This window comes from Rhincodon typus, chromosome 1 (assembly GCF_021869965.1).
Source record: "Rhincodon typus isolate 14 chromosome 1, sRhiTyp1.1, whole genome shotgun sequence".
NCBI lineage: Eukaryota > Metazoa > Chordata > Chondrichthyes > Orectolobiformes > Rhincodontidae > Rhincodon > Rhincodon typus.
In genome coordinates, this window is record NC_063332.1 from 17,768,457 (window position 1) to 17,796,129 (window position 27,673).

Genomic DNA, 27,673 nt, shown 5'->3' on the forward strand with positions numbered 1-27,673 from the left:
TCTGGGCCCAAAACGTCAGCTTTCCTGCTCCTCTGATGCTGCTTGGCCTGCTGTGTTCATCCAGCTCTACACCTTGTTATCTCAGATAAAATAGAGATGCAGGTCCAGGCGATGTACTGTACCTGCATATGTAGGAGCTATTGTGTTTCGTAGTGACCACATCTATGGCAAATGTTGATTGCTTGAGGAACTCCAGTTCAGATTTGTTAAGCTGGAGTCCGAGCTTCAAACACTGCCATACATCGGGGAGTTACCTGGATGCTGTGTTTCAGGAAGAAGTCATAACCCTCAGATTAATAACCTCGAATTCAGTCAGTGGGCTTAGGCTGGAGAGTTTGACTGGGCAGCTAAAGAGATCAGGAGATAGTGCTGAAGGAACCTCAGTCCTTGAGCTTGTCTAACAGCTCTGAGATTCTTGCTTGAAAGAGAGTGGGGTCTATAGGGAGGATGAGCAAACTGACCTTCAGTCTTACTTCTGTGGTGGGCAAATTATTGGAGAGGATTCTGAGAGATAGTATTTATGATTATTTGGAAAAACACAGTTTGATTAGAAATAGTCAGCATGGCTTTGTGAGGGGCAGGTCATGCCTCAAAGCCTTATTGAATTCTTTGAGGATGTGACAAAACACATCGATGAAGGTAGAGCCATTCAAGAAGGGGGAGAAATGCAGTTGTAATCAGGGATAGTATAGTCAAGGGAATGGACACTGTACACTGTGGCCAGGATTGAGAATCCCAAAAGCTGGCCTGTCGCACAGGTTCAGGATATTTCATCTGGGCTTTAGAGGTACATAAGAGTGGGAGGGGCAAGATTCAGTTGTCATGGTCCTCATAGTGACCAAGTGTATAGATAGAAAGAGGATAGAGGTTCTGCTGAGGGAATTTGAGCAGCTAGGAGCTAAATTAGAAAGCAGAACCAAAATGGTGCTAATCTCACAATTACAACCTCAGCCATGAGCCAATCAGCGCAGGATCAATATTATTAAAGAGGTAAATGCATGTCTCAAGATTAGTGTGCAAGAGAGGGTTTTGAATTCATGGGACAGTGGGACCAGTAGTGGGGAAGGAGGGAGATGTTCCAATGTTACAGAATCCACTTGAATCTTGATGGGACCAGAGTCCTGGCAAATCGCTTAACTAGGGCTGTGGACAGGACTTTAAACGACTGGTCAGGAGTTGGTTTCAGTTGCATAGAAAGTTATGGGAGAGAGAGCTCAGTTGAGGTTGTTAAAATTTCCAGAACAGGTAATGAATCATAGAATCCCTACAGTGTGGCAACAGGCCATTTGGTCTAACAAGTCCACACCACCCTTCTGAAGAGCATTTCACCCAGACCCACTCCCCTATCCCTGCATTTCCCCATGTCCAAACCACCGATCTTAAACATTCCTGGGCACTATGGGCAATTTACCACTTCCAATTCACCTACGCTGCACATCTTTGGACTGTGGGAGGAAACTGGAGCACCCGGAGGAAACCCACACGGACACAGGGAGAATGTGCAAACTCCACTCAGACAGTTGCCCGAGGCTGGATTTGAATCCAGGTTCTTGGCGCTGTGAGGCAGGAATGGTAACCACTGAGCCACGGGGCTGACCCTGAAACACTTTATTCTGAAAGTACAGTACCTTGGGACAGAGAGTATGGAAAGGCTCAGAAATTTAATTTCAGGCACAGCAGATAAGGGGATAACAGTGAAAATGGTGGTGGGGGGGTGAGTGGCAGTCAACGCAGGACTGAGGATATTGTATTTAAATACATGCAGTATACAAAACAAGAATAATGAGCTTGTACCACACGTTAAAATTGGCAGGTACAATGTGGGTGTCACAGAGCTGTGTTTGCAAAGGAATCAGAGCTGGTAACTAAACGTCCAAAGATACACATCATGTCGAAAGGACAGGCAGGTGGAGAAAGGAGGAAGGGTTGCCTTGTTAGAAAGAAATGAAGTTACAGCAATAGCGAGAACTGATACTGAGTCAGTATGCATAGAATCTGTGTGGATAAAGTTGAGGTACAACAAAGGAAAAAAGCAAGAACAAAAGCAGAAGTTGCTGGAAAAGCTCAGCAGGTCTGACTGTATCTGTGAAGAAAAAATCTGAGTTAATGTTTCAGGTCCGGTGACCCTTCCTCAGTTCTGTTTTTGTTTCTGATTTACAGCATCCGCAGTTCTTTTGGTTTTTATAAGGGAATAAAGCCCTGATGGAAGTTGTGTACAGGCCTCAGGATGTGGGGAAGAAAATAAGTCAGGAGGTAGAAAAGGCATGCAAGGAAGGCACTATTACAATAATCCTGTGGTACTTCATTATATAAGTGAGCTGGGAAAACCAAGTTGGTAGTGGAGCCTAACAAAAGAAATTTGTAGACTGTCTACAAGATTTTTTTTTGGAACAGCTTGTAGTAGAATACACTAAGGAACAGGCAAGTTTGGATTTCGTGATGCATAATGAGGCAGACTTGAGAAAGGAGTTTAAGGTGAAGGAACTGCTTGGGGGCCATAACTGTAATATGAAGAATTCACCTTGCAGTTTGAAAGGGAAAAGCTGGAATCAATTGTAACAGTAAAACAATTAAGTAAAGGAAATTAGAAAGACGAGGGAGGAGCTGAGCAGAGTTGATTGGAAAGGAGCTTAGCAAGGAATAATTTAAAAGGCACAGCAGAACTTCATCCCAAGGAAGAAGAAACCTACTAACGGGAGGACAAGGCAACCATTACTAATAAAAGAAGTTAGGTACTGTGTAAAAGCAAAAAACAAAGTGTACAATGTTGTGAAGATTAATGGGAAATGAGGGGATTGTGAAACCTTTAAAAACTAGCAGAGGGCGACATAAAGAGCAATTGGGGTGAGAAGATGGAATATGAAGGTAAGCTAGCTAACAATATAAAGGAAGATTGCAAAAGGCTTTTAGATATATAAAAGGAAAGAGAAAGACAAAAGTGTTTGGACTGCTGGACAGTGAGGCTGGAGAAATAGTGATTATAGACTCACTACAGTGTGGAAGCAGGCCATTTGGCCCATCAAGTCCACACTGACCTCTACCCAGTGCATCTCCCACCTAGACCCACCCCCTTTCCTATCCCTGTACCCTTGTATTCCCCATAGCTAATTCACATAATCTACATATCCCTAGATGCTATGGATATGGCCATTCCACCTAACCTGCATATCTTTCGCCTGTGAGAGGAAACCGAAGCACCCAAAGGAAACCCACGTAGACAGAGGGAGAATGTGCAACCTGCACATAGACAGTCGGCCGCGGGTGGGTCTTTGGGACTGTGAGGCAGCAGTACTAACCACTGAGGCTCTGTGCTGCCCACTGGAGACAAGGAAATGGCAGAAGAACTAAATAATTATCTTTCGTCAATCTTCGGGTCGGAAAATACCAGTAGCATACCAGAAATTAAGAAAGTCAAGGGGCATCACTAAGGAGAAGGTGCTGGGGAAGCTGAATCTTTGAAGGTAGATAAATCACGCAGACTAGACGGACTATAAACGAGAGGTCTGAAGAAGATTGCCGAAGATATAGTGGAGGCATTGCCGGTAATCTTTGAGGAAATCAACACCTCTTCCTCAGGAGGTTAAGGAAATTCAGCATGTCCATAAGGACCCTCACCAATTTTGCAGATGCACCATAGAAAGCATTCTATCTGGATGCATCATACCTTGGCACGGCAACTACTCTGGACAGGACCACACAAAACTACAGAAACTTGTGAACACAGCCCAGACCATCACACAAGCCTACTTTCCATCCATTGACTCCATTTATACTTCATAATGCCTCGGAAAGGCAACCAACATCATCAAAGACTCCTCCCACCCTGGTTTTAGTCTTTTCCAACCTCTTCCGTCAGGCAAAAGATGCATAAGCTCAAACACACATACCAACAGGTTCAAGACCAGCTTATTCCTCACTATTATTAGACTTCTGAATGGACCTCGCAAATCTTAAATAGTGCTTTTGTGCACCTCCTTTGCAGCCATAACTTGTTTTCCTCGCTTTTTTCGATCACCCTCTGCTCTTTGTGTCTTTGTATGTTATGATCTGCCTGTACTGCATGCAAAACAGAACTTTTCACTGCATCTAGGTAGATGTGACAATAAAAAATCAAAACATTGGCGTCAGGGAGGGCCTCGGAGGAATGAAAAGCACTCGTTGAAGAAGGGAGGGAGGCAGAAGACAGGGAACTATAGGCAGGTTAACCTGATTTCAGTTGTTGTTAAGATTTTGGAATCTATTATTAAGGATCAGGTTGCAGACTACATGAAAGTGCATGGTTAACTAGGGCTGAGTCAACACAGCTTTGTCAAAAGGAGGTCATGCCTGACAAATCTGTTGGAATTCTTTGGGGAGGTAATGAGCAAATTAGACAAAGGAGAGCCAGTGAAAGTGATTTATTTAGATTTCCAGAAGGCCTTTGACAATGTGCTGCATAAGAGTCTGCTAAATAAAATGATCCCATGGTATCATGAGCAAAGTAGTGGCATGGATAGATGATTGACTGACAGAAGGCAGACAGTGGGGATAAAGGTGTCTTTTCGGGATGACAACTGGTGAATAATGGGGGTCCACAGGGGTCAAACTTGGGATCACAACTATTCATGTTATGCATTAACGATCTGGACAATGGATCTGAAGGCACTGATGCTGAGTTTGCAGATGACACAAAGGTAGATGGAGGGACAGGGAATGTTGAGGAAGCAGGGAGGCTGCAGAAGGATTCGGAAAGGCTAGGAGAGTGGGCAAAGATGTCGCAGATGGAATGCAATGTGGGACAGCGTGAGCTTATGCAATTTGATGGGAACAGCAGAGTGTTAACTATTTACTTAATGGTGAAAGGGCTCCGGAAATCTGAAGCACAAAGGTTCTTAGGAGTACTAGTTCAGGATTCTTTTAAGATTAACATGCAGTTAGCATTGAACATATGACTGCTGTGGAAATAGATTGCAAACATATATAGAAAGGGAGCTGAATCAATTGTAATAAAATACATCCTAATTTCTGAAACATAAATATTCTCGTATTATTTTTCAGCAAGGGAAAGGACATTTCCATTGACATTGTGCTTCAGGTAGAAAAACAGTCTGAAGGGTTAGAGTCATAGCATCATGTAGCATGGAAATAGACCCTGCAGTCCAACTCACCTATGCTAACCAATTTTCCCAAATTGAACTAGTTCCACTCGCCTGCATTTGGCCAAATCCTCCCAAACCTATCCTACTCTTGTAGCTGTCCAAATGTATTTTAAATATTCTGACTGTATCTGCATATACCACTTCCTCTGGCAATTCATTCCACATACAAACCACCCTCTGGATGAAACAAGTTGCCCCTCATGTCCTTTTAAATCTTTCTCCTCTCACCTTAAAAATATTCCCTCTGGTTTTGAACTATCCCACCCCAGGGAAAAGACCATTGCAATTTACCTTATCTATGTCCCCCACAATTTTATGAACTTCTATAAGGCCACCGCTCAACCTCCTACACTCCATGAAAAAAGTCCCAGCCTATCCAGCCTCTCCTTATAACTCAAACTCTTCTGTCCCTGGTAAATCTCTTCTGAGCCCTCTTCAATTTAATAATACCCTTCCTATAGCAGAGCATCCAGAACCATACACAGTACTCCAAAATTGGCCTCACCAACATCCTTTACAACCTCAACATGACATCCCAACTCCTGTACTCAACGGTCTGAGCAATGAATGCAAACATGCTGAATGCCTTCTTAACCAAACTATATACCTCATAGGGTTATACAGCATGGAAACAGACCCTTCAGTCCAACTTATCTACAAACCAGATATCCTAAACTGATCTAGCCCCATTTGCCAGCATTTGGCCCATATCCCTCTAAACCTTTCCTATTCATATATCCAGCCAGATGCCTTTTAAGTGTTGTAATTGTACTGCCTCCACCATCTCCTCTGGCAGCTTGTTCCATACTCACACCACCCTATATGTGAAAAAGTTGCCCCTCAGGTTCCTTTTAAATCTTTACCCTCTCACTTTAAACCTATGCCCTCTAGTTTGAACTGTGTGCCTGAACCCCTAGGTCTGTCTGTTCAAGAACACTACGCAGGGCCCTACCATTAACTGTATAAGTCCAGTCCTTGTTTGTTTTACCAAAATGCAGTACCTTGCATTTATCCGAATTGAACTCCATCTACCACTCCTCAGCCCATTGGCCCAATTGATCAAGATCCCTTTGTAATCTTGGATGACCCTTTTCACTGTCCACTGTACCATTAATTATGGTATCATCTGCAAACTTACTAAATATGCCTCCTAAATTCTTACCAAATCATTTATATAAATGACAAACAACAGTGGACCCAACACCAATTCCTGCTGAACACTGTTAGTTCCGGCAAAAAATCACAGGACAGTTAGAAATTACCTCTTCCCAAACAGCTGCAGCATTTGTATTTGGTCCTATTAAATCCATCAGGCAATGTGCATTACTAAAAGCTCTGTTATTTTCCAAGAATGTGCAAAATAAAATAGGAATACACACAATTGCAGTCTTTACCAACAAACAATAGAGCTTGCCTGTGACTTAGAAAGTAGGCTGCCACCTCATTTTTAATATTTCATGAATTGAATGAGTTTTTTCTATCCTATAAAGTCTTGCATCAGCATTTATATCTGCTTGCTGCAAATCAGATTCATGGCATAGGTCAATGCCAAGGTCAAGAGACTGGAGTTTCTATTTCCAAGTTACAAATAGAATAAATTCTGCTTTGCCCCAAATTGAGTATTCACTCAGCAACATTCTTTAAATTTCTGTGACAGAAATACTAAATTATGTTCAAACAATGAACAGTCTTTACTGTTATTCAGGATCAATCATGGCACAAAACTATTTTGTAAGTGCTTGCTTTTTTTTCTATTAAATCAGCAGATAAGGTTATCAAAATGCTGCTTTGATTCTCTGAGGTTAAGGTTATGCAAAGGACAATATTTCAGATTTTCAAGGAAGCATCGCCATTTTTTAAAAATGAGGCCATTGTCACTTACTTATTTGTCCTTTCATGGGATGTGGGCACCATTGGCTAGGCCAATACTTGTTCATTCCTAATTGCCCTTGAGAACTCCCTTCTTACACCATTATGTAGTTCATGCATTGGAGGTACACCAACAGTGCTGTTAAGGAGGAAATTCATGAGAAGTGGATGAATGGTGAAATAAGTCCAAGTCAGGATGGTGTGTGGTTAGGGGTTCTTGCAGGTGGTTTGTTACCAAGCTTCTGTTACCCTTGTCCATCTTTGTGTTTGGGGTTATGAGTCCAAGGAGGCTTGGTGAGTTTTGTATAGTGTACACATTGCTGCCATGATGCATTAGTGATGGAGGGAGCGAATGTTGAAGCTGATGGAAGGGATACTGATCAACTTGGCTGCTTTATCTTGACTTGCATCAAGTTCTTGAGTGTTTTTTGAAGCTGCACTTATCTAGGCAAGTGGAGGTAAGACTTGGATTCATGTCCCACCTGTTCCAGGCATGTCTTGAACAGTAGACAGGATGTCAAGTTACTCACTGCAGAGTTCCCAGCCTTTGACTTGCTGTTGTAGCCATAGTATTTAAATGCCTGTCTTGTTCAGTTTCTGGTTGATGAAACCCCCAGGAGGTTGATAATGGGGAATTCCTAATGGTAATGCTGTTGCACATCAAGGGGAGGCATTTGGATTCTCCGTCATATGAGATAGTCATTTCCTAGTGCTTATGATGTGCAAATCAAATGCAGTAGGGTTTAAATGAGAAAATGTATACCCCAAATTTTCAAGTTGCCTTGATTATACTTTGTTCTAATGGTAATTAAATTGAGATTCATTCCTGGTAAAAGCATGGCTTCTAACATTACTAGACAAAATCTGAATACTGAAGTAATAATATAATTGTCCATGATCCTGACTATGGAACATGCGTTAATGTTGGAAATGATCAACGTCCAGGAATTTTACAATTTAGGGCTTCAGGTATAGAGCTTCATATGCCTGAAGCACATACAGATTCTGGAAGCCTACATGTCTGATTTGCTGCCTATATAATTTTCCGTCCAGAAACCAGTTATAACCTTCAATTTGGTCTGCTTATCTTTGTACTCAAATTCTTCGTATAATCTCCCATCTCACAAAGCTCAGAAATGGTTGGACTCAGTCTTGTTTTAGTGCTGGCAACTATTTACAGATTATTTATACTAAGAATCATTGGATGTGTGGGCCATACTGAATCCTATTCCCCCACTATGAGGACCTCTTTTTGACTATGAGAACCTGTTATCACCTGGAAGAGGAAGATTAACATTTTATTTTAGATGAATCAATAAACCCTAAGTTTTCTAAACTGGAAAACTGGCAAATGAAATGGGTGAATGAGGAGTTAACATTCATAAGATGATTGTACTGGAGAAATTGATGGGGCTGAAAGTTGAAAATCACTAGAAGCCAATCGTCTTCCTCCCATATTGTTGGAGGAAGTGGTTTTAGAGAAAGTAGATGCATTGGTCATTATCTTCAAAAATTCTATAGATTCTCGAAAGACCAAGACATAGGAACAGAATTAGTCCATGCGGCCCATCAAGTCTACTCCAGCTTTCGATCATAGCTGATATGTTTCTCAGCCTCACTCTCCTGCTTTCTGGTGGGGTGGGCTGGCTTGGTCATAGAAGACAGAGGGTAGCGGTGGAAGAGTGTTTTTCAGAATGGAGATCAGTAACTAGTGGTGTTCCACAGGGATCAGTCTTATATACCACAAACAACAGAGGATCTATAAATGATCTGGAGGAAAATGTGGGTGGTCTGATTAGTAAGTTGGCGGATGACATGAAGATTGGTGGAGTTGTTGATTGTGCCGACGATTATGAAAGGATACAATAGGATATAGATAGATTGATGACTTGGGCGCAGAAATGGCAGAGTTTAATCCAGATAAATATGAGATGATACATTCTGGAGGATCACATTTAGGTGTGAATTATACTGTAAATAGCAGAACCCTTAGGAACATTAACATATAGACGAATCTAGGCATGCAGGTCCACAGTCCCCTAAAAGTGGCAAGACAGGTGGCCAAGGTGATTAAGAAGGCATATGGCATGCTTGCCTTCATTGGCCAGGGCATGGAATACAAGAGTTGGCAAACCATGTTGCAGCTATATAAAACTCTTATTAGGCTGCATTTAGAGTATTGTGTGCAGTTTTGGTTGCCACACTACCAGAGGGATGTGGAAGCTTTAGAGAGACTGCAGAGAATGTTCACCAGGATTTTGCCTGGTCTCGACAGAATTGGCTGTGAGGAAAAATTAAAAGAACTAGGATTATTTTCCCTGGAAAGACAGCAGCTGGGACGAGACCTGACAGATGTCTACAGAATTATGAGGCATAGATAGGGCGCATAGTCAGATGCTTTTTCCCAGGGTTGAATTTTCAGTTACAAGGGGGCACAGGTTCAAGATGAGAGGGGGAAAGTTTAAGGGAAATGTGCGAGGGAAGTTTTTCATGCAGAGAATGGTAGGAACCTGGAATACACTACCAGAATAGGTGGTGGAAGCAGGCACGTTGGCAACATTTAAGAGACATCTGGATGGTTACATGAATAAGGAGGGAATAGACGGATACAGAATGAATAAGAGCATAAGGTTTCTTTTCAATTTTAGTTGGGGGAAGGTGATCAGCACAGGCTTGGAGAGTCGAAGGGCCTGTTCCTGTGCTGTAGTTCTGTTTTGTTCTTTTGTTGGTTTTGTTCTCCCCGTAGTCATTTATCTCCTTACTAATCAAGAGCCTATCTATCTCTGTCTTAAATACTCAACAACTTGGCCTCACAGCCTTCAGTGGCAAAAAGCTCCCCAGACTCACTACCATCTGACTGAAGAAATTGATCCTTATCTCAGTTCTAAAGGGTTGTTCCTTCACCCTGGAAATGAACCTTCAGGTCGCAGTCTCTCCTACTTGTGGAAACATCTTCTGCACTCTATCCAGGGAGATTATGTTTGATGAACTTGTTGGAGTTTTTGAAGATGTTACTAACAAGTTTGTTAAAGGAGAGCCAATGGATGTGGTATACTTTGATTTTCAAAAACTTTTGATAAAATCCCCCGAGAGGAGGCATGTTAGAAAGATTAAAGCATTTGAGATGGGAGGTACTGTACTGGCATCAGTTCAAGATTGGTTAACAGACAGAAAACAGATAGTATGAATAAGTCTTTCTCACATTTGCAGGCTGTGACTAATGGGGTACCACAAGGATCAGAACTTGGACCCCAGCTGTTCAAAACATCAATGATTTGGAGGCAGGGCCCAAATGTAATGCTTCGAAATTTGCAGATGATGTATAGCTAAGTGTGAATGTGTGTTGTGAGGAAGATATAAAGTGGCATCTAAAGTGCTGAGTTGTGGTTCTGGTGTCCATATCTCAGGAGATATTATTGTTGTTGAGGGACTGCAATGAAGATTCATCAGACTTGTTCCTGGGGATGTGGAACTGTGCTATGAAGAGAGATTGGGCAAAATGCATCTGTATTCTCTAGGATTTTGAAGAATAAGAGGTGACCTCATTGAAACCTACAATATACTTAAGGGGTAAATTCACCATTGTTCTAGCAGGCCTGGTGTACTGTCTTGTTAGAAACAACTGATGGTGGTGGCTTGACGTGAAAGTCACCACACCTCAGGCAAAAGGAAATGTTGGCAAGGAGAATCCTTCATAATAATTTCAGCTGGTGCAAGAATTAAACTGACGCTTGTTGGCATTATACTGCATTGTGAAACCAGCTGTCCAGCCAATTGAGCAAACTGATCCCAGATGATCAGGTGAACGTGCAGGTAAGTTTCTCTGCTTGGTGATTCTAGAAGAGGGCACGATTTAAAAACAGTGGGGATGCCACTTAGGTTCAGGATGAGGAGAAAGTATTCTATTCATAGAGTTGTGATTATTTGGAATTCTGTACCAGAGAAGGCTGTATGTGGCATACAGTGGGGTGGAGTGAATTACAGGCTTTGAAGCGTTCAGCCATGATCATATTGAATGGCAGGGCAAGCTCAACAGTCTGAATGGCCTACTCTTATTCCTATTAATCCTGAAAAAGACTTCCACACAGAATATCAACCTGTGTTGTGTTTTACAAATTCTGGCTGACCTGCCGTGTAGGCCAGAAATTTCATGGTCACTGTGCTGTTGGGCACAAAGGAATGTCAGTGTCATCTGAGATTAATGATAATCAATAATGTTGGTGAAAACATTTTGATATTAAATATTGTGGCAAGATAAGCATTTTATACTTGGCTGGGTCGCATTTACAATGTTCTGGCAACCAGTCACAGCAAAATATTTTTTTTAAATAAAGGAAATGCATTAGATTTTTGTTTTAAATGTCAGTGATTCTATTTGCACAGTCCTGACTCAGCTTTGCAAGAACGTAACAGAAAACAAAGGGCCTTTGAAAATTTTAGTCAAGTAAAGAAAAAGAGTATTAGAGAAAAAACAGATGAGTATTTTTGAAAGCAGTAGATTAATTGACAGTGTTGATTGCTGGTCTGTTACCCTGTCTGCCAGCAGTAAATCCAATGACATTGCATAGTGGGGGATGGGCTACCTTTTCATTATATGCTTTCCCATAAGCAAGCTACAAATTGGCAATTGAGAAAGATAAATATTTCAAAGGTACAATATCTTCAAGCTGCCTTTCCTAAATTTATTTTAACTTATTGTGTGCCAAAGAAGAGCAGTCTTTTTGGTAAAAGCAGACATTTTTCTCCACTTACTCATGATACCCTTGGGGAAGGGTTTAACTCTCTCCTTCTGGTGCAAAATTGGAAGAATGGGAGTCAAAATTGAAAGAATGGGAGCCAAAATCGAACATCTTTTTTGGCATCATGGTATCATGGTGATTTTACTATTAGGCAACTGATGCTTCCTGCTGAGTCAAGCATACGTACGTTATTATATACTCTATTCTTAAAATTTAGCCTGCATTCAAGACAATTTGAAGAGTTGGTACAACTACTATTATCACTTTGACCTGCTATACAACCAGTGAAGGCCTCAAAATGTAACTAATAAATGTTTCTTTGAGAGGCAGGGAGAAACAAATCAGTACCTGGATGAGTTTTGGAGATGGTAAATCAGGATAATGAGCTCATTTTCTCATTTGCATAACAGGATAAGTAGCAATTTCTGAGATCTGAACTGGGGGTGCAGCTTTTTAACTACACATATTAATTACTTAATAGAAGGGATAGAGAAGTATGTATTTAAGATGGCAGATGATACACTGAGTTGTGTGGCTAGTAGTAATGAAGGTGCAGGACAGGTGATAGTGTAGTGGCATTATCGCCGGACTGTTAATCCAAAGACCCAGATAACATTCTCGGGACCTGGGTTTGAATCCCACCATGGCAGAGGTGGAATTTGAATTCAATAAAGTATCTGGAATTAGGGGTCTAATGATGACCATGAAGCCATTGCTGATTGTCAGAAAAACTCATCTGTTTCATTAATGTCCTTTAGGGAAGGAAACTGCCATCCTTACCTGGTCTGGCCTACATGTGACTCCAAACCCACAGCAATGTGGTTGACTCTTAACTGCCCTCTGGGCAATTAGGGATGGGCAATAAATGCTGCCTAGCCAGCCATGCCCTCATCCCGTGAATGAATAACGAATATGGACTAGGTGCGTGGCCAAACTATAGCAGGTAGAGTTTAATGTGAGATTATCCTATGTGGATTTGTGGCAAATCCACGGAGGCAAATACGGATATTTTCTTAATGGTAGGAGGCTAGGAATTGTGGATGATCAAAGAGATTTAAGTATTCATATAGGAAAATCAATGTCAGATAATGCACAGGGATGAGAAGTAAATGAAAAGGCTAATGGAATGTTGGCTTTTATCTCAAAGGCTAGAATGCAGAAGTAACAAGATTATTCTTCAGTTGTATTGAACTTTGCTTGACTTGGTTTGGAGGACTGTGTTTTGTTTAATTATCTCGGGAATGTTATAGGGCTGGATTATAATATGCAGACATCCTTCTGTTTGGAAGTGAGTGGCATCAGATCTTTGAATTAATGAAATTTATAGTATTATGTGAAGCCAACTTCATCTGTTGATTAAAAACTGAAGAACTGCAGATGCTGTTGCTGGAAGTTGCTGGAAAAGCTCAGCAGGCCTGGCAGTATCTGTGGAGAGAAATCAGAGTTAACGTTTTGAGTTGAGTGTTCCTTCGTCAGAACCTCTGTTCCATCAGGGGCTATTTAACCCGAAGGGTTAGTAAGAACGGTCAGTGCTGGAGTCAGATATAACACAGTGTGGGGCTGGAGGAACACAGCAGGCCAGGCATCATCAGAGGAGCAGGAAAACTGACGTTTTGGGTCGGGACCCTTCTTGTTGCAACTCATAAATTTTAAATGTTAGTTGGATTTATCAGTGCTTGTAAGATTTTAGTAGCTTGAAGTTTCATTTAGTATTGGTACTATTTTTAGCTTCAACAAGGGTAACTAATGAATTGAGCAATGGTAGTGTAGTCTCAGCCTCAAGAAAGTATAAACTATGCGGGAAAACCAAGACAACTTCCTGTCCAGGATAATCAATTGCACAGAAAGTATCATCAGTTGCAAAAGCTTGAATTCTGAGATTTGGAATTTCACTAGCAACTGTAATCACTGTATCTGTGAGGCTAAGAGCTAAGTGGATAGCATGATGGAGGTGTCATCGATTTGCGGTCAAACATAGCAACTGTTAGAACCCTTGCGGATATTTTTTTCATTAGTTTGATTTTAATACTGTATCATTTTTGGTTTGGAGCTGTGAACTGAGAACAGTGAGTTGAAAATGGCTTTGGACTGTGGGCAGCAGCTTGTGTATTTTAAAAAACATGGAAGAGAGAACAAACAAATTATTTGTTTGCTTGTTTGTGAGGCTAGGCCTGGAAGTTTCGCAGGTTCACTTTTGATCAGAAATGTTCTACAGACTCTTCCATACTAGGAAAGAGCAGTATGTTTAACAGATAGCAGATGTTTGACAATTAATAAGGTCAGTGCCTGAGAGTTGGTTCCAGACAAGTCTGAGAGAGATCTTACCCTCATAACAGAGCAAATGTTGAATGATAACTGGTACTTCGTGGGTAGATTGCTAATCTGATTAGGAGAGGCCAGAGTTTTGAACTGTGTTTTCTGGGAGAAGGAGTTTGGCTGCTGAAGCTACAGTGTGAATATTTGAAAGCTCCCTGCCTAACCTCCATTATCTACTATTTGAAGTTCAGAGAACAGAAGTGTAAGTGTAACTGACTTTAGAGTGAACTGGAAAAGGTGGAGCTGATTGACATCGTCAGAAAAAGTCACTGAAGAAACGGTCCTCTGCCTGTGGAACAACACATCATGAAAACCACTTGTGTAATCTGGCCAGCTGAATAAAGACCAAAGAACAATACAGCACAAGAACAGACCCTTCGAACTTCCAAGCCTGCGCCGACACATTTTGCCCATCCATACTAAAACTGTCTACACTCTCAGGATCCATTTCCCTCTATTTCCTTCCTTTTCATGTATTCTTCCAAGTGCTTCTTGAATGTTGCCATTGTGTCTGCTTCCGCCATCACCTCTGGCAGCGCATTCTGGGCACTCACCATCCTTTGTGTGAAAAATTTGCTTAGTACATTTTTTCTTAACTTCCTCCCCCACACCTTGAATCTGTGTCCACTAGTAATTGACCCCTACACCCTGGGAAAAAGCCTCATACTTTCCACTCTGTCCATGCCATTCACAATCTTATAAACTTCTATCAGGTTGGCCCTCAACCTCATGTGTTCCGATGAAAACAAACCCAGTCTATCCAACCTTCTTCATAGCTAAACGCCCCCATACTAGGCAACATCCTGGTAAACCGTTTCTGTACTCTTTCCAAAGCAACCACCTTCTGGGGAAGTATGGCAACCAGAACTGTATGCAATATTCCAAGTGTGGCCTAAGTAAAGTTCTATAAAGATGCAGCATAGCTTGCCTATCCTTGTACTCAATGCCCTTTCCAATGACAGGCAAGCATGCCATAGGCCTTTTTTACTACATTATCTACCTCCGCTGCCACCTTCAGTGATTTGTGGACCTTCACACCTAGGTCCTTCTGCATATCATTGCTCCTAAGGGTTCTGTCATTCACTGTATAATTTCCCCTTGTAATTGACCTTCCAAAGTGCATCACTTGGCATTTGTCTGGATTAACTCCATCTGCCATTTTCTTTTCTTTACCCCTTAACTGTGTTTGTCTTTCTTATCTTTTGTCTGGGGATAAAACAAGTGTTATTGGTTTTAAATCATGCATATCAATTAGATTACTTGGTTCAGTTTTATTCTACTGAAGTCATTGTATTGGTAATAAATTGCTATGTTTTAAAAAAAATTTACAGAGAGGTGTCTAGAATTGATTATTCAAAGTCTGGGATTAGTCTTTCAAAAAACCTGATTAGGAACCATTGGGTCAATTTTGAGGGTCTTTGAAGGATTTAATTTTACTGTGTTGCAAACAAATTGGATTTGATTTGGTTTGGCTGTTTGGCTGACTGTGTTGTAACAAAATACAGAAAATAGGAACAGGATTATGCCATTCAGTTCTTTAAGCCTGCTCTGTCATTCATTATGATTATGGCTTATCATCTAACACAGTTTACTGTTCCCACTTTTTCCCAAACCTTTGATCCATTTAGCCTTAAGCACTATATCTAATCCCTTTCATAATTCCTTGCAGACTTTGTCCAATCCCATCATTATTTCCCAAGTGTGCTGCAATTAATCTTTCATAATGGAATTTGGCAATTTCCTCATTACTGATGTCATGCTAGCCATCAATTCTCTGCTTTCTTTCTACCTCCTTTTTTTTAATTAGTGAGATTACGTTAGCTATTCTCTAATCTATAGGAACTGTTCCAGAGTCTTTGGAATCTTGAAAGATGAATACCAAAGTGTCAACTATTTCTTAGGAGACTTCATTAAGTTTAAAAATATACAGGTGGAGAGGAAATGGGTTCGCAAGGATTGTTCCATAGATGAGGAAATTCAGTTATGAAGAGACATTGACAAAGAGAATACTGAGATGAGATCTGATTGAAGTATTGAACGTTGAGAAGTCTGGACAGTAAATAGTGAACAATTTTGCCGCGTAAGTGCCGAACAATGACCATCGCCAACAAAAGAAAATCTATCCATTGCCCCATGACATTCAATGACATTGCCAACTCTGAATCCTTCACTATCAACGTTTTGGGAAGGTTACCCTTATTCGGAAACTGAACTGAAAAAGCTGTATAAATACTATGGCTTTAAGACCAGATCAGCGGTTGATAATCCTTAAATGAGTAACTGATCTTCTGACTTCCCAAAGTCTGTCCATATGGCACAAGTCTGGGAGTGTGATGAAATACTCCTTACTTGCCTTAATGAGTGCAGTTCTGACATCACTCAAGAAGCTTGACCTATTCAGGACAAAGCAGCCTGCTTGATTGGCACAGCATCCGCATCTCCCTTCGCCATTACTAATGCACTGGCAGTATTGTGTACCATCTACAAGATGAACTGTAGAAACTCATTGGCGCCTTAGATAGCATCTTCCAAATCTATGACCACATAGAAGGATAATATGGCAGATACATAAGAACATCACCTCCTGCAAGTATCCCTCCAAGCCACTCGCCATTCTGACTTGCAAATATATTGCAGTTCCTTCAGTGATGCTGGAACAAAACCATGGAACTCCATCCTTGATGACATTGTGCGTGTAGCGGCATCAAATGGACTGCAGCAGTTCAAGAGGACACCTCCTACCACTACCTTCTCAAGGGGAATTAGAGATGGACAATTGATCCTGTCCCAGCCATCAATGCCCACATCCCACAAATGAATTTTTTTCAAATGTTCCCTCTTGTGAAAAAATCAAAATGAAAAAGCAAAGATTTAATATAAATAATAAAAAAAATGAGAGAAACCTTTTTCATACAGTGAGTGGTTTAGGTCTGGAATGCACATCTTGAAAGTATGGTGGAGGCATGTTCAATTTAGGTATTCAAAAGGGAGTTAGTGTCATTTGAAATGGAACAATGGGCAGGGTTAAGAAGCAAAAGTAGGAAAAAGGCATGAGGTGAGGTCATCATTTGGAGAACTGGTGTAAATGTGCTGAACTGAATGGAAGTTTGAGATTCTGATGTCTTTGATGCACTATGGCCACTCTATCCATGGAAGATGATTTTATTGCGAAGGCCTGAAACAACTGCAAATGTTAGACTCCTCCAACTGATGTACAAATATGCACAGTGTTCTTAAAACGTCTATAGGTGCACGTGACTTCTTTGCTGTTGATCAATAAATATTCATTTTATTAACAAACCCCAGGCATATTACATCTGTGTCTAGCTGAAAAATTGGAGAGGTGTGCATTGTATCGCTACAGTGCAGAAATAGGCCATTCAGCATTCAGCCCATCGAGTCTACACTGACCCTCTAAAGAGTATCCAACATAGACCCAAACCCCCATTTAGCGTAGCCAATCCACTTGGGCGGCACGGTGGCTCAGTGGCTAGCACTGCTGCCTCACAGTGCCAGGGACCCGGGTTCGAATCCACCCTCAGGTGACTGTCTGTGTGGAGTTTGCACATTCTCCCTGTGTCTGCGTGGGTTTCCTCCAGGTGCTCTGGTTTCCTCCCACGGTCCAAACGTGTGCATGCTAGGTGGATTGGCCATGCTAAATTGCCTGTAGTGTTCAAGGGTGTGTAGATTAGGTGGATTATAGGGGAATGGTTCTGGGTTGGATGCTCTGAGGGTCGGTGTGGACTTGTTGGGCTGAAACGCCTGTTTCCACACTGTAGGGATTCTATGATTAACTTGCAAATCTTTGGATCATGGGAGGAAACTGGAGCACTCAGCGGAAACCCACGCAGACACAGGGAGAACTTGCAAACTCTATGCAGACAGTCACCCAAGGCTTGAATTTAATCTGGATCCCTAGCACTGAGGTAGCAGTGTGACCACTGAACCACCTTGTGAGCCTTTGACTTAGACATTTTACTGCTGTTCCTGACTCAATGATCTGCACTTTCTGCTAGTGACTATATGAAAACCCAACTGGTCCTTCAGAAGTGTAAGTATCTGAGTAGGATGCATGATCTACTTAAATTGTGTGAAAATGCTCGTTCAAAAGTATAAAATGTGGTCCAAGATGCTCTTGATGTCAAAGTAGGACTTACTGCACTTCTTGCATGATTCTACCATAAATCTAGCCATAGCCCATATCACTCAGACCTCTATACAATTCTGTCTATGGTTTTTGCAAAGTATGCAAAATCATGTGAGGCTTGGATAGCATATATACAAAAAATATTTTGACTTGGAGCAGAATCATGAATGACAGGGTAGATATTCAAATATTTAAAGAAAAACAAGTGAGATCAAGAGAAATTTATGCATGCAGCAAGTGATTTAGGTCTGGAATGCTCTAGCTGAGAACGTGATGAAATCAGATTCAATCGAGGTATCCAAAAGGAAATTATGTGGTTATTTGAAAAGGAACACTGTGCAGGGCTGTGGGGAGAAGGCAGGGAAATAGCAACAGGTGAACTGCCCATTTGGAGGATCAGCACATATACAATGGGTCAAATGTCAACCTCCTATGTTGTAACATTTCTGCAATTCCAAGTCTGTGTTTACCATTGAAAATGTTCATCACATTTCAAAAGACTTTTTGTGATTTCTTCCAGGGATATTACATTTCTGTCCCAATGTCAGGAGAAATTTTCAAGGATAGCCATGTGACTTCAGGGAGCCATTCTGTAAGATTACTTGTCCATTTTAAAGACAGGTTGGCTTTCTTTACAAAATATTTAAAGTTATAATTACACAGTCATGACAGATTATACGTCCAGCAGGTATTAATCTCTGGAATTTAGGTCTAACTCTTCCTGGAAAAATGTTATTATTACCCTGAGCCACTATCAAGTTAAGTCAAATATAAATTTTGACAATTACATAAAAGCAAAATGTCTCAGATCAGTTTCTTGGCACTGCCCCAATTTGAATGTATTTCAGCAACTATTCTAAGAGCAGGTTAAATGTATTCATGCGCCATTAAATATTTTAATGGTATGAAGTTTTTATTCATTCATCAGAAATGGGTACTGCTGGCTGGGTGAGCATTTATTGTCCACCTTTTGCTCCCCTTAAAGTGATGGTGATCTGCCTTCTTGAACATCCATAGTCCATTTCCTTTAGGTAGACCTACAATGCTGTTAGGGAGGGAGTTTCAGGATATTGACCTTGTGATAATGAAGGAATGGCAGTATATTTCTTTGTTAGGATGGTGAGTATGTTGGAAGGGAACTCGCAGGTAATAATGTTCCCATGTTTCTGCTGCCCTTGTCTTTCTAGATAGTGATGGTTGTGGATTTGGAAGGTGTTGTCAAAAGAGACTTAGTGAGTTGCTACAGCGCATCTTTAGATGGAACACACTACTACTAATGAATGTCAGTGCTGGAGGGAATAAATATTTGTGAATATGGTGTCAATCAAGCAGCCTGCTTTGCCCTAGATGATCTCATCCAGGCTGGTGGGAAGCATTCCATCACGCTCTTGACTTGTGCCTCATAGGTGTTGAACAGGCTTTGGGGAATCAGGCAGGTTACTCATTGTAGGACTCATTCATTGTTGGACTCTGATTCGAAGTTGTAGCCAAGTATTTATATGGCTAGTCCAGTTCAGTTCATATGATAACCCCAAGGATGTTGATAGTGATTGTTTCAGTGAAGATAATACCAATGACTGTCAAGGGGTGATGATTAGATTCTCTTTTATTGGAGATGGTCAATGCCTTGTACTAATGAGACAGAACTGTCACTTGCCCGTTGTCAGCCCAAACCTTGATATTGTCCATGACTTGTTCCACTTAGGCATGGACTGCTTCAGTATCTGAGGAGTTGCAAATGTTGCTAACCATTAATCAATCAGCAGCAGACATCCCCATTTCTGAGATCATGAAGAAGGGAATGTCATTGATGAAGCAGCTGAAAATGATTATGCTCAGGACACTGCCCTGAGGAACTCCTGCAGGAATGCCCTCGAGCAGAGATGACTGACCTCCAACTACAATCATCTTCCTTTACAAGAAATGACTCACCTGAGTCACATTGATTGCAATTTTTCTGTGGCTCCTTGATACCAACCTCAGTCTCAAAACACCTTACCTGCAAATCTTTGGACTGTGGGAGGCAACCAGGAGACTCGGAGGAAAGCTAAGCAGACAAGAGAAGGATATGCAAACTCCACATAGACAATTGACCGAGGGTGGAATCGAACCCAAGTTTCTGTGCTATGAGGCAGCAGTACTAACCACTGAGCCACCTTGACGCCCAGGGGGTGAAGGGTTTGTCATATGAAGAATGGTTGAGGACTCTGTGCCTGTACTTGATGGAATTTAGAAGGATGGTGGGAGGGAGGGGTTGTATCCGATTGAAACTTACAAAATACTGAGAGGCCTGGATAGAATGGATGTTTCCACTAGTAGGAGAGAGTAGCTTTGGAATGAAGGGACAACCCTTTGGAACTGAGATTAGCAGGAATTTCTTCAGCGAGAGCATGGAAATTTGTGGAATTCACTGGCTCAGAGGGGTGTGGAGGCCATTGAGTGTATTTAAGACAGAGAGAGATAGGTTCTTGATTGGTAAGGGGATCAAGGGTTATGGGGAGAAAATAAGAGAATGAGATTGAGAAACATATCAACCATAATTGAACAGTGGAGCAAGCTTGATGGAATCAGAGAATCCATGCAGTGCAGAAAGAGGCCATTTGGCCCTTTGAGTCTGCACCGACCCTTAGAAGAGCATCTCACCCAGCCCAGTCTCCTTCCCTATCCCTCTAGTCTGCACAACCGTGGACACTACAGAGCAATTTAGCATGGCCAATCCACCTATCCTATGCATCTTTGGATTGTGGGAGGAAAGCGGAACACTCAGAGGAAACCCACGCGGACCCAGGAAGAAGATGTAAACTCCGCACAGACAGTCACCCAAGGCTGGAATCGAACCCAGGACCCTGGTACTGTGAGGCAGCAGTGTTAGCCACTGTCCGACCATGGCTTCTAAAGTTGAAATTTCAGGATGATTGTCTTTATGTAGTTGAGCCCACAATGATGGAGAATCGTTTTGTTTATGTCTTTTTATCCTGTCATGAAACTGTCAATGTGAAACGAAGGTGACTTTGGTGGATGCATTCCACAGCTTTGAAATGGCACCTATAGCAGACACTGGATTCTGCACCATATATCAGAGCGGTAAGGACAATGCCAGTAGAGTTTGACTCCAGTCTTCAGATTCCACATTGCTTCCAAACAGAATCCCGAGAAAGCAAAAATCTTTGGCATTCATTCTCCTCGCTAGGATGTTCAAGCAAGTTTGTCAATTTCCTGCATTGCTGCATGATTGGATATGTTTCTTCCTGTGGTGAAATATCTAATACCTTTGTGATAACCAGTGGCATAAAGCAAAAATGATTTGTGGCTCCCTAACTTTTCAATCTCTTCTTTATTGCAACACTTAAGGAAGTCACCAAACATATGCCTACAGGTTTCATGAGATTCAGGAAAGATTCTTTACAATTTTGAGACTTGTACCATCATTATGTCTTGAGCTTCATACTGTGTGCCTGTGCTAAATGAAACATAACCTTGGTTTTGGAGGCATTGATTTGGGGACCAAAGATTTTAGCTGAACTTGAGAATTTGTTTGCCATTGTCTGATGGCCTTCCTTGTTGATAGCTTGGACATAGTCATCTGTGTGCAGAAGCTTGTTAATTCCTTCTTTTTATGTTCAGAAGTTCTTTTTCAAACAACTGAACAATTTTTTTCCATCAACATATCACCCTCAGTATTTTTTTTTCATCTATTAACCAGTAAATTACCCATATTTTGCTGTTTAATAGCTTGCATTTTAAGGGCAATGCTAATCACCAGAGGTGAGGGAAAGGTAGGGAGAGGGGGACAGAGTTACATCAAAATGGAGCTGGAAACGGTGCACTTTGATAACCATCTATGTAACTTTTTTGAAAGTACACAGAATGGAGAGATTAAGTATCTTCCCTGAATAGAACCTCATGACACTTGTGGGTATGTTACTGGTGATTTTGACATACTACTTCAGATATCTTAGCTTGGAAAAGAAATGCCATTGACCAGGTCAACTCACACTGGAATAGCTTATTTGATCTATGAACAACAGCATGTAGATACTGATGTTGCTGTCTCGCATTTCTTGTGGTTATCTTGTTGTTCTATTATAGTTAACTCAAAAGTTAGGTTGTCAGAGGCTGCCTCATACATAATTTAACAAGATCATTGTCAGGATCTTTCCTGTGAATGAGTCAAAACATTTTCCCTGATAGCTTCTGCATATATTTTTGGTTCTTTCATGCTTCTAAATGCTGACACTGTTGACATCCATGATGTTCTTTTGAAGTATAATGCTGTGCAAGATAATCTTAAAGGTAACATTAATTTTATTAACCTGACGTCTGTGATGGGGGCATTGTTGGAATCTACAATTGAGAATTGGGTAACTGATCGCGGAAGTCCATTAATTTGAGGGTAAATTACTGACACGGATAGGAGATTGTTTCCTGCCACTCAACCAGAGTTGGAATAATGGGTAAATAATCAATTTGGCAGGATGTGACTAGTAGTGTCCTACAGGGATTTGTGTTGGGACATCAATTATTGACAGTGTTCATTAGCGACTTGGATAATGGTATAAGTCAAATATCCAAATTTGCTGACAACACAATATTGGGCAGTATTGTAAACACGTGGACAACATCATAAAATTACAAAAGGATACAAAAATAGATTAGGTGAATGGGCAAAGTTATGGCAGATGGATTTTACTATAAGCAAATGTGAGGTTATCCATTTTCAACTGAAAAAGAATAGATCAGGGTATTTTTAGTTAAATGCAAAGTTAAATACAGTGAATGTCCAATGATTTTTGGAGGTTCAGGTACATAACCATTTAAAATACCACAAGTCGGTGCAGAAAATAGTCAAGAATGGTAATGGAATGCTGGACATCTCGTCTAAACGGCTGGAGTCAAAGGATGCAGACGTTACGCTGCAAAACTCTAGTTAGATACCACTTAGAGTACTGTGAGAAAATCTGAGTATCACACTGTAAGAAGGATGTTTTGACCCTAGAGGGAGTTCAACACAGAATTAGAAGGTTAATACCTGGACTAATCAAGGTTTTCAGGATATGAACAGAGAAAGACAAGTTAGATAAAGATAAACCATAGGTTGAAGATTCTAGAACCAGAGGTATAATCTAAGAATTTGGGCCTGGCCATTCAGGAGAGATGTTAGAAAGCACTTCTACATGCAAGGGATAGTGGAGGTTTGGAACTCTCTTCTTCAAATGGTATTCAATGTTAATTCAATTCTTAAATTTAAATCTGAGATAGACAAATTTTTCTTAAGCAAGGATATCAAGGGATATGGCCCAAGGCAGGCAGTTGGAGTTAGGCTTGGATCAACCATGATCGTATTAATAGTGAAGCAAGCTCAATGGGCTGGATGGCCTACTCCAATCATGTGTTCCTAATGATCTCGGTAATGTTACACAATCAAAGATTGGCTGCATATGAATGCAGAATGCTGTTTGGTCTGTGGGCTTTGTTTCGTTTGGTTCATTTTGATTGCCTTTAAAATCTCTTCCGTTGAAAGAATAAAAGAGTAGGGCTTCTCCTTCTCAGCTAACTTCCAAATTTGATGGAAAGAATCTGGTGAGGTATAAAAGCCTCTTTTGAGAAGTTTGACAAAATGCTCATGTCGCCTTCCCAATGCAGATGCCTTTATCGGTCATTAGTTACTTTCCATCAGCTGTTAGGATAGGTTCAAAGGTTGTGGTGGATGGACCAAATTCATCTTCAACACATTGTAAAAGCACATGCTTCTCAGCTGGATATTGCAGATCAGTTCTGAAGAAGGGTCACTGGACCCGAAAGTTAACTCTGCTTTTTCCTCACAGATGCTGTCACACCTGCTGAGCTTTTTCAGAAATTTCTGATTTTATTGAAAATCAGCAGCTTTTGCATTCTACCAGACATTCTACATTCCTCTTATAACACGCTACTGCTTGTGTTCAGCATTTTTTTTATCAGTTTGAAGTAAAGATTTTGACTGTGAGGCTGCTTGCAAACTTGTACGTGTGAGCTGTTTCTGTTTGTGGAAAGGTGAGATGTTTTCATCATTCACATCAAACCCACGTTAATGCTTTCCGTATGCCAGGACATCTACCAAAGTCTTGAAGATCAGATCATGGTGCTGTTTCTATTCATTCACTACGTAATATGAGAAAGGAAGATTAAATTGCAGGTTAGTGTTAAATTGTGTAGAAAGTCTAAGGCAACAGTTTGTCTCCTTGAAGAGTTTGACATCAAGCTTTGGCCAGTTTGGCAATTTGATTTATGATGTTTTGGCTGGATCTTAAAAATCTTTAAATCCAGCTTGTCTGAATTTTTCTTGTCATCAGCTTCTTGCATGGCATGAGATATTATGATGTCAGCTTTTTTTCTGTCTGAAAAGCACAAAGTCAAAGAGATCAATTGTAGCAAGATCAGCATAATGTAAGGTAGATTTGCGTTATTGGGTTTTCAGGTAAGATTTTGTTAAAGGTCCAATCTGTGTTTAGTGTGAGAGAGTTGGTGACAGTTTTGGTTTCCCTAATTGGATCTGGGATATTGCAGTTAAGTAATATTTATCTCTTAACTTGTTTCACTAGGTTGGGAAGGGATAGCACAATTGGGCTGTCACCTAATATATAATTCCAATTTGACTGTGCTCGTAAAGCCATTTGCACAAAGATGCAAAGGGAATATAACAGTCACATATCATAATTGATGGACAGCAATCTCACAAAGACAACCTATTAAATCTGGAAAGTTCAAAATCTTTTAACTCTGATTCTTGCAAGTACTAATATTGTGCCTTCCTAGTTAAATGATATGCATCGAAAAGTCAGAAGACTTATTCTAATGTGTCAGCATTGCTTTCCATTCTCTATTCTACCCGAGTGCAAGGCATCTTTTAGACTTACACATGAGTGCTTCATTTTCGAATAGTGTTTTTGTCCTATGAGTACTGAATACATTTGTGAAATTATATGAGTTCATTTCACTTGCAATGCTAATATCCTTCAAAGATTCCATCTGTCTCCTGAAATGGTTTATTACTCTATTTCAACTTGTAAAACATGCTTGAGATCAGTGTTCTGATATAAGTCACAGGAACAACGTTATAGTATTCATTTTCCATCACAACGTGAACATAAATTCGATGCCAGCAGGACAAAACAGCCAACTTGATTGAAACTTCATCTGCCATCTTGATATTCTCTCCATCCACCACTGGTGCTTCATGGCTACAGTGAGCACCAACCACAAGATGTTGTCCCAAACCCTTGGCATGAACTACTTACTAGAAGAAGGTAAGCTAGTGCATAGGTACAACCCCTTTTCCAGGTTGGCATCCACATTCTACACCATTCTGACTTAGAAATTTATCAACACCATGCTCTCATTATTTTCAGGTGAAAATCCTGAAACAGCATAGCTAAGAACACAGTTGAAATAACTTCATCACATGGACAACAGGATTCAAGAAGGTGGCTCATCGATATCTTTTCAAGGGCAGTTGGGAATAAACACAGAACTTTGCCAGCAATGTCCCATCCTGTGAATGATAAATATAAACCAATGGCAAAGTACACACCTTTTGTTTCCACTTTATTCATTGTGTGAGGAAAATCTAATAACTTATGAGTGATGTGATGTACAAAAGTGTAACTCGTGAGTAAAATATATTGACTTGTCTCTTTTCCTGGCATCTAAAATATATTTTCAGGTCCTTGTTTGCTTCTACTCGTACACAAAAGAATTAAAGCAAAACTTATATGGTACAACTGAATCCTTATCAATTCTTATCCAGCCTTGAATTAGAGATTTGCTTTTTTTTCTTCCACGGCGCTGTGCAAGTACAGGATTTTTTTTTCTTTATTCATTCACGGGATGAGGGCGTCGCTGGCTAGGCATCATTTATTCCCCAGAGGGCAGTTAAGAGTCAACCACATTGCTATGGGGCTGGAGTCACATGTAGGCCAGACCAGATAAGGATGGCAGTTTCCTTCCCTAAAAGACATTAGTGAACCAGATGGATTTTTCCAACAATCGGCAATGGGTTCATGGTCATCATTAGATTGTTAATTCCAGATATTTATTGAATATACCCTTCGCTAAAGCAATTAATGTCACAATTAATTGCTTAAAGCAACAGCTGCATTCTACTCAGTATTAGGATTGAGGAGTACAAAATTCAGCAAAAAAATGATACAGAATATTAAGTATTGTATAGTAGGATCATGGTCAAGTCATATAGAAAAAGAAAATCAGTCCATTATTCAACTTCTCAACCAATTATTTGGTCATTATCACATTGTTGCTTGTGAGAGCATGCAGTGCACAAATTGATTGCAGTTTTTCCGATATTAGGCTCTAGTATTTTCAGCTCATCAGTGATTCTCCTTTATTCTGAATCATTTGCCAGGCCATTTTAGAGTCAACCACATCAGTGTGAATGATTCACATATAGGCTAAATTGGGTAAAGGCTACAGATTTCCTTCCAGCTGTAATAGTGAGATTTGAATGGATGTTCCCAGAGCATTAGCATGGCCCTGTAAAGAACTAGCTAAGTGACATTTCTACTATTCCATTGTTTCCCCAGCTGAAGTACTGGATCAGTATTCATGTTATGTAAGTTGCAGACAATGCTTAACTCTAATAAGACAGTATCTAACCAATTCCACTTGACATTCAACAACATTACTATCACTGAATCTCCCACAACCATATCCATTGGGATTACCATTGACAAGACATTAACTAGATCAGTCACATAAATACTTTAGCACAAGAATGGGTCAGTGACTAATAATTCTCTGGAGGACAACTCATGTCCTTGTCAGAAACAGTAGAAAAATTGGAGTAATTTGCACTCGGTCAAACCATACTGGATTTTGATGGTATCCTTTGTTCAGAACTGGCTGAGGTGAGTGTCTTGCCTATTGTTCCTTTGTATCAGAGATAGTAGGAACTGCAGATGCTGGACGATCCGAGACAACAAGGTGCAGGGCTGGATGAACACAGCAGGCCAAGCAGCATCTTAGGAGCAGAGAGGCTGACGTTTCGGGCCTAGACCCTTCATCAGAAAAGGGGGAGGGGAAGGGGGTTCTGAAATAAATAGGGAGAGAGTGGGAGGCGGATAGAAGATGGATAGAGGAGAGGATAGGTGGAGAGGAAACAAACAGGTCGAAGAGGCGGGGATGGGGCCAGTAAAGGTGAGTGTAGGTGGGGAGTTAGGAAGGGGATAGGTCAGTCCAGGGAGGACGGACAGGTCAAGGGGGCAGGATGAGGTTGGTCGGTAGGAGATGGAGGTGCGGCTTGAGGTGGGAGGAGGGGATAGGTGGGAGGAAGAACAGGTTAGGGAGGCAGGGACGAGCTGGACTGGTTTTGGGATGCGGTAGGGGGAGGGGAGATTTTGAAGCTTGTGAAATCCACATTGATACCACTGGGCTGCAGGGTTCCCAAGCGGAATATGAGTTGCTGTTCCTGC